The sequence below is a fragment of the Phyllostomus hastatus genome, unplaced genomic scaffold, assembly GCF_019186645.2.
Source record: "Phyllostomus hastatus isolate PE091 unplaced genomic scaffold, TTU_PhHast_1.1 phas_contig_98, whole genome shotgun sequence".
Classification (NCBI taxonomy): Eukaryota; Metazoa; Chordata; class Mammalia; order Chiroptera; family Phyllostomidae; genus Phyllostomus; species Phyllostomus hastatus.
The window spans coordinates 4,260,913-4,271,901 of NW_025333999.1; the positions used below are offsets into that span (position 1 = coordinate 4,260,913).

Sequence of the window (10,989 nt, forward strand, 5' to 3'; positions counted from 1 at the left end):
TGTTGTAGGGCAGTTTGACCTGAGCCCATATACTCCAAATGGTGTCCTTCAACAACAGAAGCCAGAATGTTAACCAACCCATGAAAATAAAAGGGAGATCTCTTACTATTTACAAGATTTTTGGAAATAAAGTTAATGAAGTGCAGGGAACCCCATGTAAACAAGGAATTCTTCCTGTCTCTGAGTTGCAGCAGCAGCAGGGAGGCCACCTCACTCCCCTCATTCTCTGACACCATCTCTCATCTCTCTGCTCTTTCTCCTTCTACTCCTGTGCTGGGTCCTTTCTGAGTCCTGAATGTCTGAAACAAGTGTCATCTCTGGGCATTTGCACTGACTCTTTCCCTACCCCTCACCCCCCAATTTCCTCATGTTTCACACTCTGTATTCCTGGAGGTCCCTACCCAGTTGTCACCTTATTTGCAGGGATACCTGAAAGCGCACTCCAAAAAAAAAATAATAAAATGCCCCCATCCACTCTGTTATCCTTACTTTCTTTTTCTTCACCTGACACCATCTAACATGGTATATGATATATATAGTTTATTATTTCACTATTATTATATTCTAAAGATTTTTCTCTCAGCATCCTATACCCTTTTCTTAGAGATGTGGAATATCGATGACTATTCCTCAAGTATATTAAAGCATTTCTCATTAAAACTGTGTAACACATGACTACCTGGGAAAATGGTCTGAGGACAGAAATTCCTAATTGAAGATGTTGGGGAGTGTCTTAAAGGTTATGATATGTACCAAAATTGGTATTGATTACTTTACTGCAAAATGTGGTTGTAGTTTTTCAACTATACTAGCATGATTGCCATTTGCATAAAAACTAATCATGCCACATTTTTTTTTCTTACTAGTCACCTCCATGATACGAGGCAATAATACCCCAATTTCAGAATTTCTTCTCCTGGGACTATCAGAGGACCCAGAACTACAGCCCATCCTATTCGGGCTGTTCCTCTGCATGTACCTGATCACTGTGTTGGGAAACCTGCTCATCACCCTGGCTGTCAGCTCAGACTCTCACCTCCACCCATGTACTTCTTCCTCTCCAACCTGTCCTTGGTAGACATATGTTTCACTTCCACCACAATCCCAAATATGCTGCTGAATATCCAGACACAGAGCAAAGCCATTACCTATGCAGGCTGCATAACCCAGATGTATTTTTTTATACTATTTGGATGTTGGGACCACTTTCTCCTGACTGCAATGGCCTATGACTGATATGTGGCCATCTGCCACCCCCTGCACTACACGGTCATCATGAGCTCTTGGCTCTGTGGACTGCTGGTTCTGGTGTCATGGATCATAAGTTCTCTGAATTCCCTGTTACATAGTTTAATGTTGTTGAGACTGTCCTTCAGGGCAGGCTTGGAAATCCCCCATTATTTTTGTGACATTAAGCAGATGATTCAACTTGCCTGTTCTGACACCTTTCTTAATGACATGGCTATGTATTTGGCCACTGGGCTGTTGAGTGGTGGTCCCCTGGCTGGGATTCTTTACTCTTATTCTAAGATCGTGTCCTCCATATGTGCAATCCCATCAGTTCAGGGGAAGTAGAAAGCATTTTCCACCTGTGCATCTCATCTCTCAGTTGTTTCCTTGTTTTATTGTTCAGTGCTAGGTGTGTACCTCAATTCTGCCAGTACCCACAGCTCACAGTCAATTGCAGTCACCTCAGTGATGTACACTGTGGTCACACCCATGCTGAACCCCTTCATCTACAGTCTCAGGAACAGAGACATAAAGGGGGCTCTGAAAAGAATTTGGGGATGGCACATACCAAGGGTACAATTGTCCTGGGGCTGAAAATGTGACCTTGTGTGGGTGGCTCAACAACTCAAACCAGAAACTGTCAGTGTTTGATCCCAGGGGATAGACTGGCTCCTTCTCTTTATTCTTGGCGGGTCCATTTTCTTGTATTCATGTTCTCTATAAGTTTAAGTAACTCACTTTACAAGCTTCTGCTACAATGTATGGAAGTTTTCTCTGACAATTTTTAAAAAATTATTTTAATTGTTGTTCAAGTACAGTTTTCTGCCTTTTTCCCCCCACCCCAGCCCAACCCCCAGCCCTTCCCACCTCCCTCCTGTTTCCACCCAACCCTGTTATTGTCCATATGTCCTTTATACTTGTTTCTGCAATCCTTTACCCTTTTCCCTTTGAAATTCCCTCCCTTATCCCCTCTAGTCATTGCTAGCCTTTTGACAAATTTTGTATATTATCAAAATGTTTCTCAACATTGGATCAGAAATATTTGGAAAATTCCATATCTTTCATAGGAAAACTTGGATTTCTCTAAAATATATTCTCAAATGATAAGTATCATGCCAAGAAAACTTTTCCTTTTTCCTGAAAGAATAATCAGAGTTGTATTACTCACATGGACAAAACAACATTTTGCATCTTAGGACATTTATTTAATTTCATTGTATAGGAAAATATGAATCCATTTTTTAGTTTGTGTCTGTCATTCTTTTCTTTTAAATTATTTTATTGTTGTTCAATTACAGTTGTTTGCATCCCCCTCCATTTTTATGTCACTATCTTAAGTATTCTTCCTAATAATCTAGATTTTAAACATTGTTCCATTTATGCCTCAGCCTGTTGATAATGCAGGTATTCTTAAAATTCCTGGGAACTCACCTGGTTCCTGAATTCCTGTGACACTGACATGAGCTAATGTTGTGGCTGGACCAGGCCTTGAAATTCTTATTCTGATTCCATGATGCTGCTCAACCAAAACCCTAAGAGAACCTGGTAAAAGCAAGTTTATCACTCAGATTGGAAGGTCCACATGTTCCTAAGGTCCACTGATGAGGTCATGGAGAGAGAAGGCAGGGGAGTGAGAAGGAGGGGGTGGGGCATGGAGAGAGAGAGGGAGAGAACATTATTGTGGGTTCTGCATTTATTCAGGTCTGAGGGCAGGATGGATAGAATTTCAAATCTTCACATTTTATTGGTGAATTTAAAACTTAAGAGCAGGTGTCAGGGTGTGAAAAGTGAACAGTGGGTCACTGCCAAGGTCAGTTATCTAAGTTCTCCAGGGCTTTCTGTAAAGGGGGCCTTCACAGGAGAGCAGGCCAGGATGCTTAGCTAGCAGCTGTGTCAGAGAGCTGGCCACATGTTTCTTTAGCATGGTTATCTTTGAAGTCAAAGCCTTGGAATTCAAAAGTTTTGTGTCAGGCACTTAGACTACAAACATGCCACTCTGCTTCATAGCTGCTCTCCTGCTTTTATTGTCTTATTCAGCTCAGTGTCCCAATGCCCCCTGGAAGCACTAACAGAAATTGACCATCACATACATACCTACAGTGAAGTCTACATGGACAGAAGGATTTGATTAACTTAACATGGCCTGACTGTCAGAGATAGCCTGAAGTATGATGAGACAAAATTGTTAATCACTAAATTCATTATTGTGCAAAGTATTGCTTTTCCTTGCTGTACTCATGGAAGTATGGAAGATTGATGCCTGTTTATAAGGGGCTTTCTGCATTGGGCTATGTGGTTGGTTAGTGTATTTTACCTTTTTAATGAATTCTATTTCTTTCTCTGCTTGAAAACTCCAATGCTGCCTACAATTATGACTCTAAGCAAAACATTTCTACCTTTCTAAATTTTGTCTTGACCACTAAAGGAACAATAAATGTAAAATTTCCTGATTATCTATTGTAGATCTCTTTCATTCTCAGGAATCTCTTTTCATAATTAAAAATGACTCACAAGAGAGGCTGAATTCTTGCCTGGTAATGTGATTCAGAATCACCAGGTTTTCTGCACAAATGTGCAAGAACTTGCAACCTCTTGGAGACCCCTAGAAGGGAACCTCAACACAGTCATCTGTGAGGACAGTTATTTTTAATGAACTTGAATAACAAAATAATCACAAAGTAATCACACAATAATCACAAAATAATCACACAATAACAAAGTAATCACAAAGTAATCACACAATAATCACAAAATAATCCCAAATATCAGAACATATGTAAAATATAAAAAACACAATTATTATAATTGCCTTTAGTGCTTTTTGCCTTATTATTATATCAGTTATTGCTGCATAACAAACATCCTAAATAGAATGGTTTGTTATAACATCTTTATTATTGAATGAGATTATATGATGGAAGTTGATTTAATCTCTATTCAGATCTTCTGAGTCTGCCTTAGCTGTGAGTTTATGCATTGCGTGTCTATGGCTGATCCTTGATGTTGTGTGAGGCTGTAGTGCACCCCTGTCTTGAACCAATTTATGTCCATTTAGCTGTATATGTAAATTAAACATCTGTTTACAAAAGAATAAGTTTATCAAATGTAATAGCCTTAATTTAATCCTACTATTTTTATCCATATACCACACTTTGTTTTCTACCCATTAGAAGATATACCTCCAACACCTGATAAAATGTGACTCGACTACTGTGTTCTCGATGTTACCATGAGATGAGACTTTTTAATATAATTTATTGGCATATAATGACATAATTTAAAGTGCACATATTTAAAATATAGAATTTTCTATTTTAAAGGGGCCATATACAAATTAAGAATACATCTGCATGGGTCCATATATATATAATTTCAAAAGGTGCTCAAAACACTAATTCAAAAGACTACATGCACACTTATGTTCATTGCAGCATTGTTTACAATAGCCAAGATTTGGAAGCAACCCAAGTGTCCATCAGTAGATGAGTGGATAAAAAAGCTAATGGTGTGGGGATTGACTGTGGGAACAGAGGTGGGCTTGGAGGAGATGGGAAAAGAGGGAGAAATCGTAATATCTATAATATAATAAACAATAAAAATGCATTGTTAAAAATTAAAAAACTGAAAAAATAAGAACACTGTTTTGCATTTATACAATGGAGTATTACAGTGCCATAAAAAAGAAAATCTTACACTTTCTAACAGCATGGATGGATCTGTGTAGCATTAGGCTAAGTGAAATAAATCAGTCAGAGGAACACAAGTACCATATGATTTTACTCACATGTGGAAGCTAATGAACAAAATAAGCTAACAGACAAAATAGGGACATACTCATAGATACAGAGAACAGAGTGCACCAGGTACAGGGGGGTGAGTTTGGGGCCTGGGTGAAAATGGTGAAGGGATTAAGCAAAAACAAACAGAAAAAAAATGACTGATTGACACAGACAACATATGGTGCCTACCAAAGAGAAAGGAGCTGGAGGGAGGTAGGAGAGGTAAAGAGGGGATAAATGGTGCAGGAAGGAGATATGACTGGGTGGTGAACACATAATCAGTATATAGATAACATATTATAGAATCATACACCTGATACCTATACAATTTTATTAATCAATGTTACCCCATTAAATTTAATAAAAATATTAAAATGAGCCCTGGCTGGCATAGCTCAGTGGATTGAGTGCAGACTGCGAACCAGGCATCATAGGTTCAATTCCCAATCAGGGCACATGCCTAGGTTGCAGGCCATGACCCCCAGCAACTGCACATTGATGTTTCTCTCTCTCTCTCTCTCTCTTTCTCTCTCTCTCTGTCTTTCACCCTCCCTCCCCTCTCTAAAAATAAAAAATAAATAAAGTCTTTAAAATTTTTTTTAAATGAATAAAGCCTATCTTTTTAAATTTATTTTAATTGTTGTTCAAGTACAGTTTTCTGCTCTTTACCCCTTCCCAGCCCCCCCCTCAGTTCTCCCAACTTACTTCCTGTCTCCAACCCTACCCCTTGTTATTGTCCATGTGTCCTTTGTTACTAGTTCCTGCAAACCCTTTCCCCCTTCCCCTGAAATTCCCTCCCCTCTCACCCCTGGTCGCTGTCAGCCTGTTCTCTATTTCAGTGTCTTTGGTTATATTTTGCTTATTTGTTTTTGTAGATCAGATTCCTGTTAAAGGTGAGATCATATGGTATTTGTCTTTCACTACCTGGCTTATTTTGCTTAGCATAATGCTCTCCAGTTTCATCATGCTGTCACAAAGGGTAGGAGCTCCTTCTTTCTTTCTGCTGCATAGAATTCCATTGTGTAAATATACCATAGTTTTTTGATTCATTCATTTACTGATGGGCACCTAGGTTGCTTCCAACACTTGGCTATTGTAAATTGTGCTACTATGAACATTGGGGTGCATAGGTTCTTTTGGATTGGTGTTTCAGGGTTCTTAGGATATAATCCTAGCAGTAGAATTGTTGTGTCAAAAGGCAGATCCATTTTTAGTCTGCTGAGAAAATTCCATACTGTTTTCCTTTAGGTGTTTTACCAGTCTGCAATCCCACCAACAGTGCACGAGGGTTCCCTTTTCTCCACACCTTTGCCAGCACTTCTTGTTTGTTGCTTTGTTTATGATGGCCATTCTGATGGGTGTGAAGTGGTATCTCATTGTGGTTTTAATTTGCATCTCTCTGATAGCTAGTGCTACTGAGCATCTTTTCATGCATTCCTGGATCCTCTGTATATCCTCCTTGGAGAAGTGTCTGTTCAAGTCCTTTGCCCATTTTTTAATTGGGTTGCTTGTCTTCTTAGAGTGGAGTCGTGTAAGTTCTTTATATATTTTGGAGATTAAGCCCTTGTGTGAGGTATCATTGGCAAATATGTTTTCCCATACAGTTGGTTCTCTTTTTATTTTAATATTGTTTTCTTTAGCTGTGTAGAAGCTTTTTATTTTGATGAGATCCCATTTGTTTATTCTTTCCTTTAAGTCCCTTGCTCTAGGGGACATATCAGTGAAAATATTGCTGTGTGGAATGTCTGAGATTTTCCTGCCTATGCTGTCCTCTAGAACTTTAATGGTGTGATGACTTATATTTAAATCTTTTATCCACCTTGAGTTTATTTTTGTGTATGGGTTAATTGATGCTTGAGTTTCATTTTTTTACATGTAACTGTCCAGCTCTCCTAACACAATTTGTTGAAGAGGCTATTTTTACTCCATTTTATGCTACTGCCCCCTTTGTCAAATATTAATTGACCATAGAAACTTGGGTTTATTTCTGGGCTCTCTATTCTGTTCCATTGATCTATGTGTCCATTTTTATGCCAGTACCAGGATGTTTCAATTACACTGGCCTTGTAATACAGTTTGGTATCAGGTATTGTGATCCCTCCTACTTTGTTCTTTCTCAAAGTTGCAGCAGCTATTCAGGTCATTTATGGTTCCAAATAAATTTTTGAAGTGTTTGGTCCATGTCTGTGAAATATGTCATTGGCACTTTAATAGGTATTGCATTGAATCTGTAAATTGCTCTGGGTAGTATGGACATTTTGATGATGTTAATTCTTCTGATCCATGAACACAGTGTATGTTTCCATTTGTTTGTGTCTTCCTTAATTTCTTTCTTCACTGTTTAGTTTTCTGAGTACAGGACTTTTACCTCCTTGGAAAGATTTATTCTTAGGTATTTTATTTTTCTTGTTGCTATATCAAATGGGATTTTTTTCCTGGTTTCTGTTTCTGATATTTCATTGTTGGTATACAACAATGCCTGTGAGTTCTGAATATTGACTTTGTATACCACCATTTTGCCAAATTCATTTATTAGGTTGAGCAGTTTTTTGGTCATCTTGCCTTTTTTAAATTTTTAATCTCAAATTTTAATTTTTCCTCTCTTAACCTGGTTTTTGTTCCTCACTCTTAGTATTCCCTCTCTCCTAAATATCTCAATATAACTTCCATTTCCTCTAGATATCTCTTAAGCTTTTCTTTCTTTCTTCCTTTCTTTCTTTCTTTTTTCCTTTATTTCAAACCTACATATATTAATTTTAGCTCATTTGTTGTAGATAGTGCTGTGGCACATCTTTTCCTCCAATTTGGTTCCTTTTTTATTGTTTATATACTTTTTTCTTTCTCTCTCTCACTTTATTTTATTTTATTTTATTTTATTTTATCTTTAAACCCAATACTATACAATTAGCCTCTCTTACTCCATTCTGCCTACTGCATTCCCTTTTTTATTTATGGTGTAAACTTTAATTTTCCTCTTTAAAATGCTCTGATTCCCTACTCTTCTAGTGTTCTTCCCTCTACCCTCTCAAAATTATTTCTCTTTTGGTAGGTCATCTCATATCAGGTCTCCTTCCTTGTAATAGTCCTAATCTCTGTACACCCTTATTAATACTGGTTCATTTGCTGTTGATAATGGGATTGAAGTGGGTGGTTATTTTTGTGGGTGTGAGTTTATTTCCTAGGTTCTGTGGTTTTGTTCTGGGAGCACCTGCAAAATGGCATACAAGATATGGTGGGTGGAGTGACCCTCAGTCAACAAGTTGGAGGGGAGGGCCCCAAAAGAACAACCTAACAACAATCAAAATCCAATTGCATCCAGAAAGCCAACATAAACAGCATAAAGGTCATTCCAAGAGCATCAAGTTCAGGAGATCAAGGAGATTGCACCACTGAATCACAGAAGTCTCCTACCATAGAAGTTCACACCACAGAGACAGGGACTGAAAGCAGATTAAGCTAAGAAGCAGATGTAAACAAGAAGATTCTCCCCTAAAATGTGGAGACAAAAAAAACAACTCCCAATCTAAAGGAAAGGAGGAATCCTCAGAAAGAGTACTAAATGAAATAGAGACAAGTGAACTACCAGAAATTGAGTTCAAAACAATGGTTATAAGGAAGCTCAATGAGTTCAGTGAGAACTAGCAAAAACTACAGGAAGCTACAGGAAGCTACAAGGAACTTACTGAGAATTATATCATCCTGAAAGAGGACATAGAAACTATCAACAAAAGCCAGGAGGAAATGAAGAATACAATTTCTAAATTAAAAAAAGAAGTACAATGAATCAAAATTAGACTAGAAGAAGCAGAGGACAGAATCAGTGAGCTGGAAGACAAGGTAGAAAAAAATTTCTAGAAAGAACAAGACAAGGAAAAGAGGATTCAAAAGAAGGAAGAGGGGTTAAGGGAACTGCATGACAATTTGAAACATAATAATATCTGTATATTAAGGATAACAGAAGGAGAAGAAGAGGAGCAAAGGGGAGAAAACCTGTTTAAAACTGTAATGACAGAAACTTCCTTAATTTGATGATAGAAAAAGTCACACAAGTCCAAGCAGCACAGAGGGTCCCAATCAAGAGGAACCCAAAGAGGCCCACTCCAAGACACATCATAATTACAATGGCACATTTCAAAGATAAAGAGAGAATCTTAAAAGCAACAAAGGAGAATCAGAAAGTAAAATACAAGGAAGCTCCGATAAAGCTAGCAGCTGACTTCTCAACAAAAGGACTACAAGCCAGAAGACACTGGCAAGAAATATTCCAAATAATGAAAGGCAAAGGCCTACAACCAAGACTACTTTACCAGCAAATCTCTCATTTAAAAAGGAAGGTGAAATAAGGAATTTCCCAGACAAAACAAGGCTAAAAGAATACACCTTCACCAAACCAGCAATGCAAGATATGCTAAGGGGACTGCTTTAAGAAGAGGAAACAAAAGAGTGAGAGAGAAAGAAACAGGTACAAAGGGGGACAATGGCAATGGATAAGTACCTATCAATAATAACCTTAAATATGAATGGTTTAAATGCTCCAATCAAAAGACATGGGGTAGCTGAACAAATAAGAAAACAGGACTTCCGGCCAAGATGAAGACATAGGTAGATACATTGTACCTCCTTGCACAACCAAAAGGATGACATATTTAAAAACAAAAAAATAACCAGAACTGACAGAAAATTTAACTCTATGGAAGTCCAACAACCAAGGAGTTAAAGAAGAATGTCCAGAGAGATGCAAATTAAAACCACAATGAGAAACAAAACCCATACCAATTAGATTAGCTGTCATAAACAAATCAACAAACAGTAAGTGCTGATGAGGTTGCGGAGAAAAGGGAGTCCTAGAACACTGTTGGTGGGAATGCAGACTTGTGCCACCACTGTGGAAAACAGTATGCAATTTCCCCAGAAAACTAAAAATGGAGCTGCCTTTTGACCTGGCAATTCCACTGCTGGGATCATACATTAAGAATCCGGAAACACCAATCTAAAATATCCTATGCACCCCAATGTTCATAGTAGCACAATTTACAATAGCCAAGTGCTGGGAGCAACCTAAGTGCTCATCAGTAAATGAGGGGATCAAAAATCTGTGGTACACTCACACAATGGAATACTATGCAGCAGAAAGAAAGAAAGAACTCCTACTCTTCATGACAGCATGGATGGAACTGGAGAGCATTATGCTAAGTGACATAAGGCTAGGTGGTGAAAGACAAATACCATATGATCTCACCTATAAAGTGGAACCTAATCAACAAAACAAACAAGCAAGCAAAATAGAACCAGAGACATGGAAATAAAGAACAGATTGACAGTGACCAGAGGGTGGAGGGAGGGGGATATTGGAGGAAAGAAGGGTAAAGGTCAAGTCAAGGAACATATATAAATGACCCATATAGAAGACAACAGGGGGGAGGATTGAATATGGCAGCCATAGGAAGAGGGTAGGGTACAGGAGAGTAATGGGGAAAAATATAGACAACTGTAAATGAACAACAATAAAAAAGTATATGTAAAATAATGTAGAAATTCAGACACAAATATTTAAAGTAGAAAGGTTGACCCTAATATTAGTAATGAATTACTTCCTATCTTAATGCAAAATCACCTCTGAAAGTGGTCCTCAGACAAGAATCTGCAGCATAAACACCACAAGGAACCTGTTAGAAATGGATGGTCTCTGAGCACTCTGGGACCTGCTGTTTCTGTTTTGTTTGTTTATGTATTCATGTTTTAGAATCCACATACAGGTGAAATCAGATGGTATATATCTCTCTCTGTATGATTTATTCCACTTAGCTTAATACCTATTAAACTCATCCATGTTGTCACAAATGCCAAGATTACATACTTTTTAGTGCCAAGTAATGTTCTGTAGTATATATGTATCATATATTTGTATTCATTGTCTTTTCATCAGAACATTCAATCCATTTACATTTAAAGTAATTACTGTGTGTAAGATAGGCGGATG

General features: G+C 37.9%; 1 pseudogene; it reads left to right on the forward strand.

Annotated features, from left to right (window-relative positions):
* Positions 1-874: 874 nt before the first annotated feature.
* LOC123828288 lies at positions 875-1,832 on the forward strand (annotated as a pseudogene).
* The last annotated feature ends 9,157 nt before the right edge of the window (positions 1,833-10,989 follow it).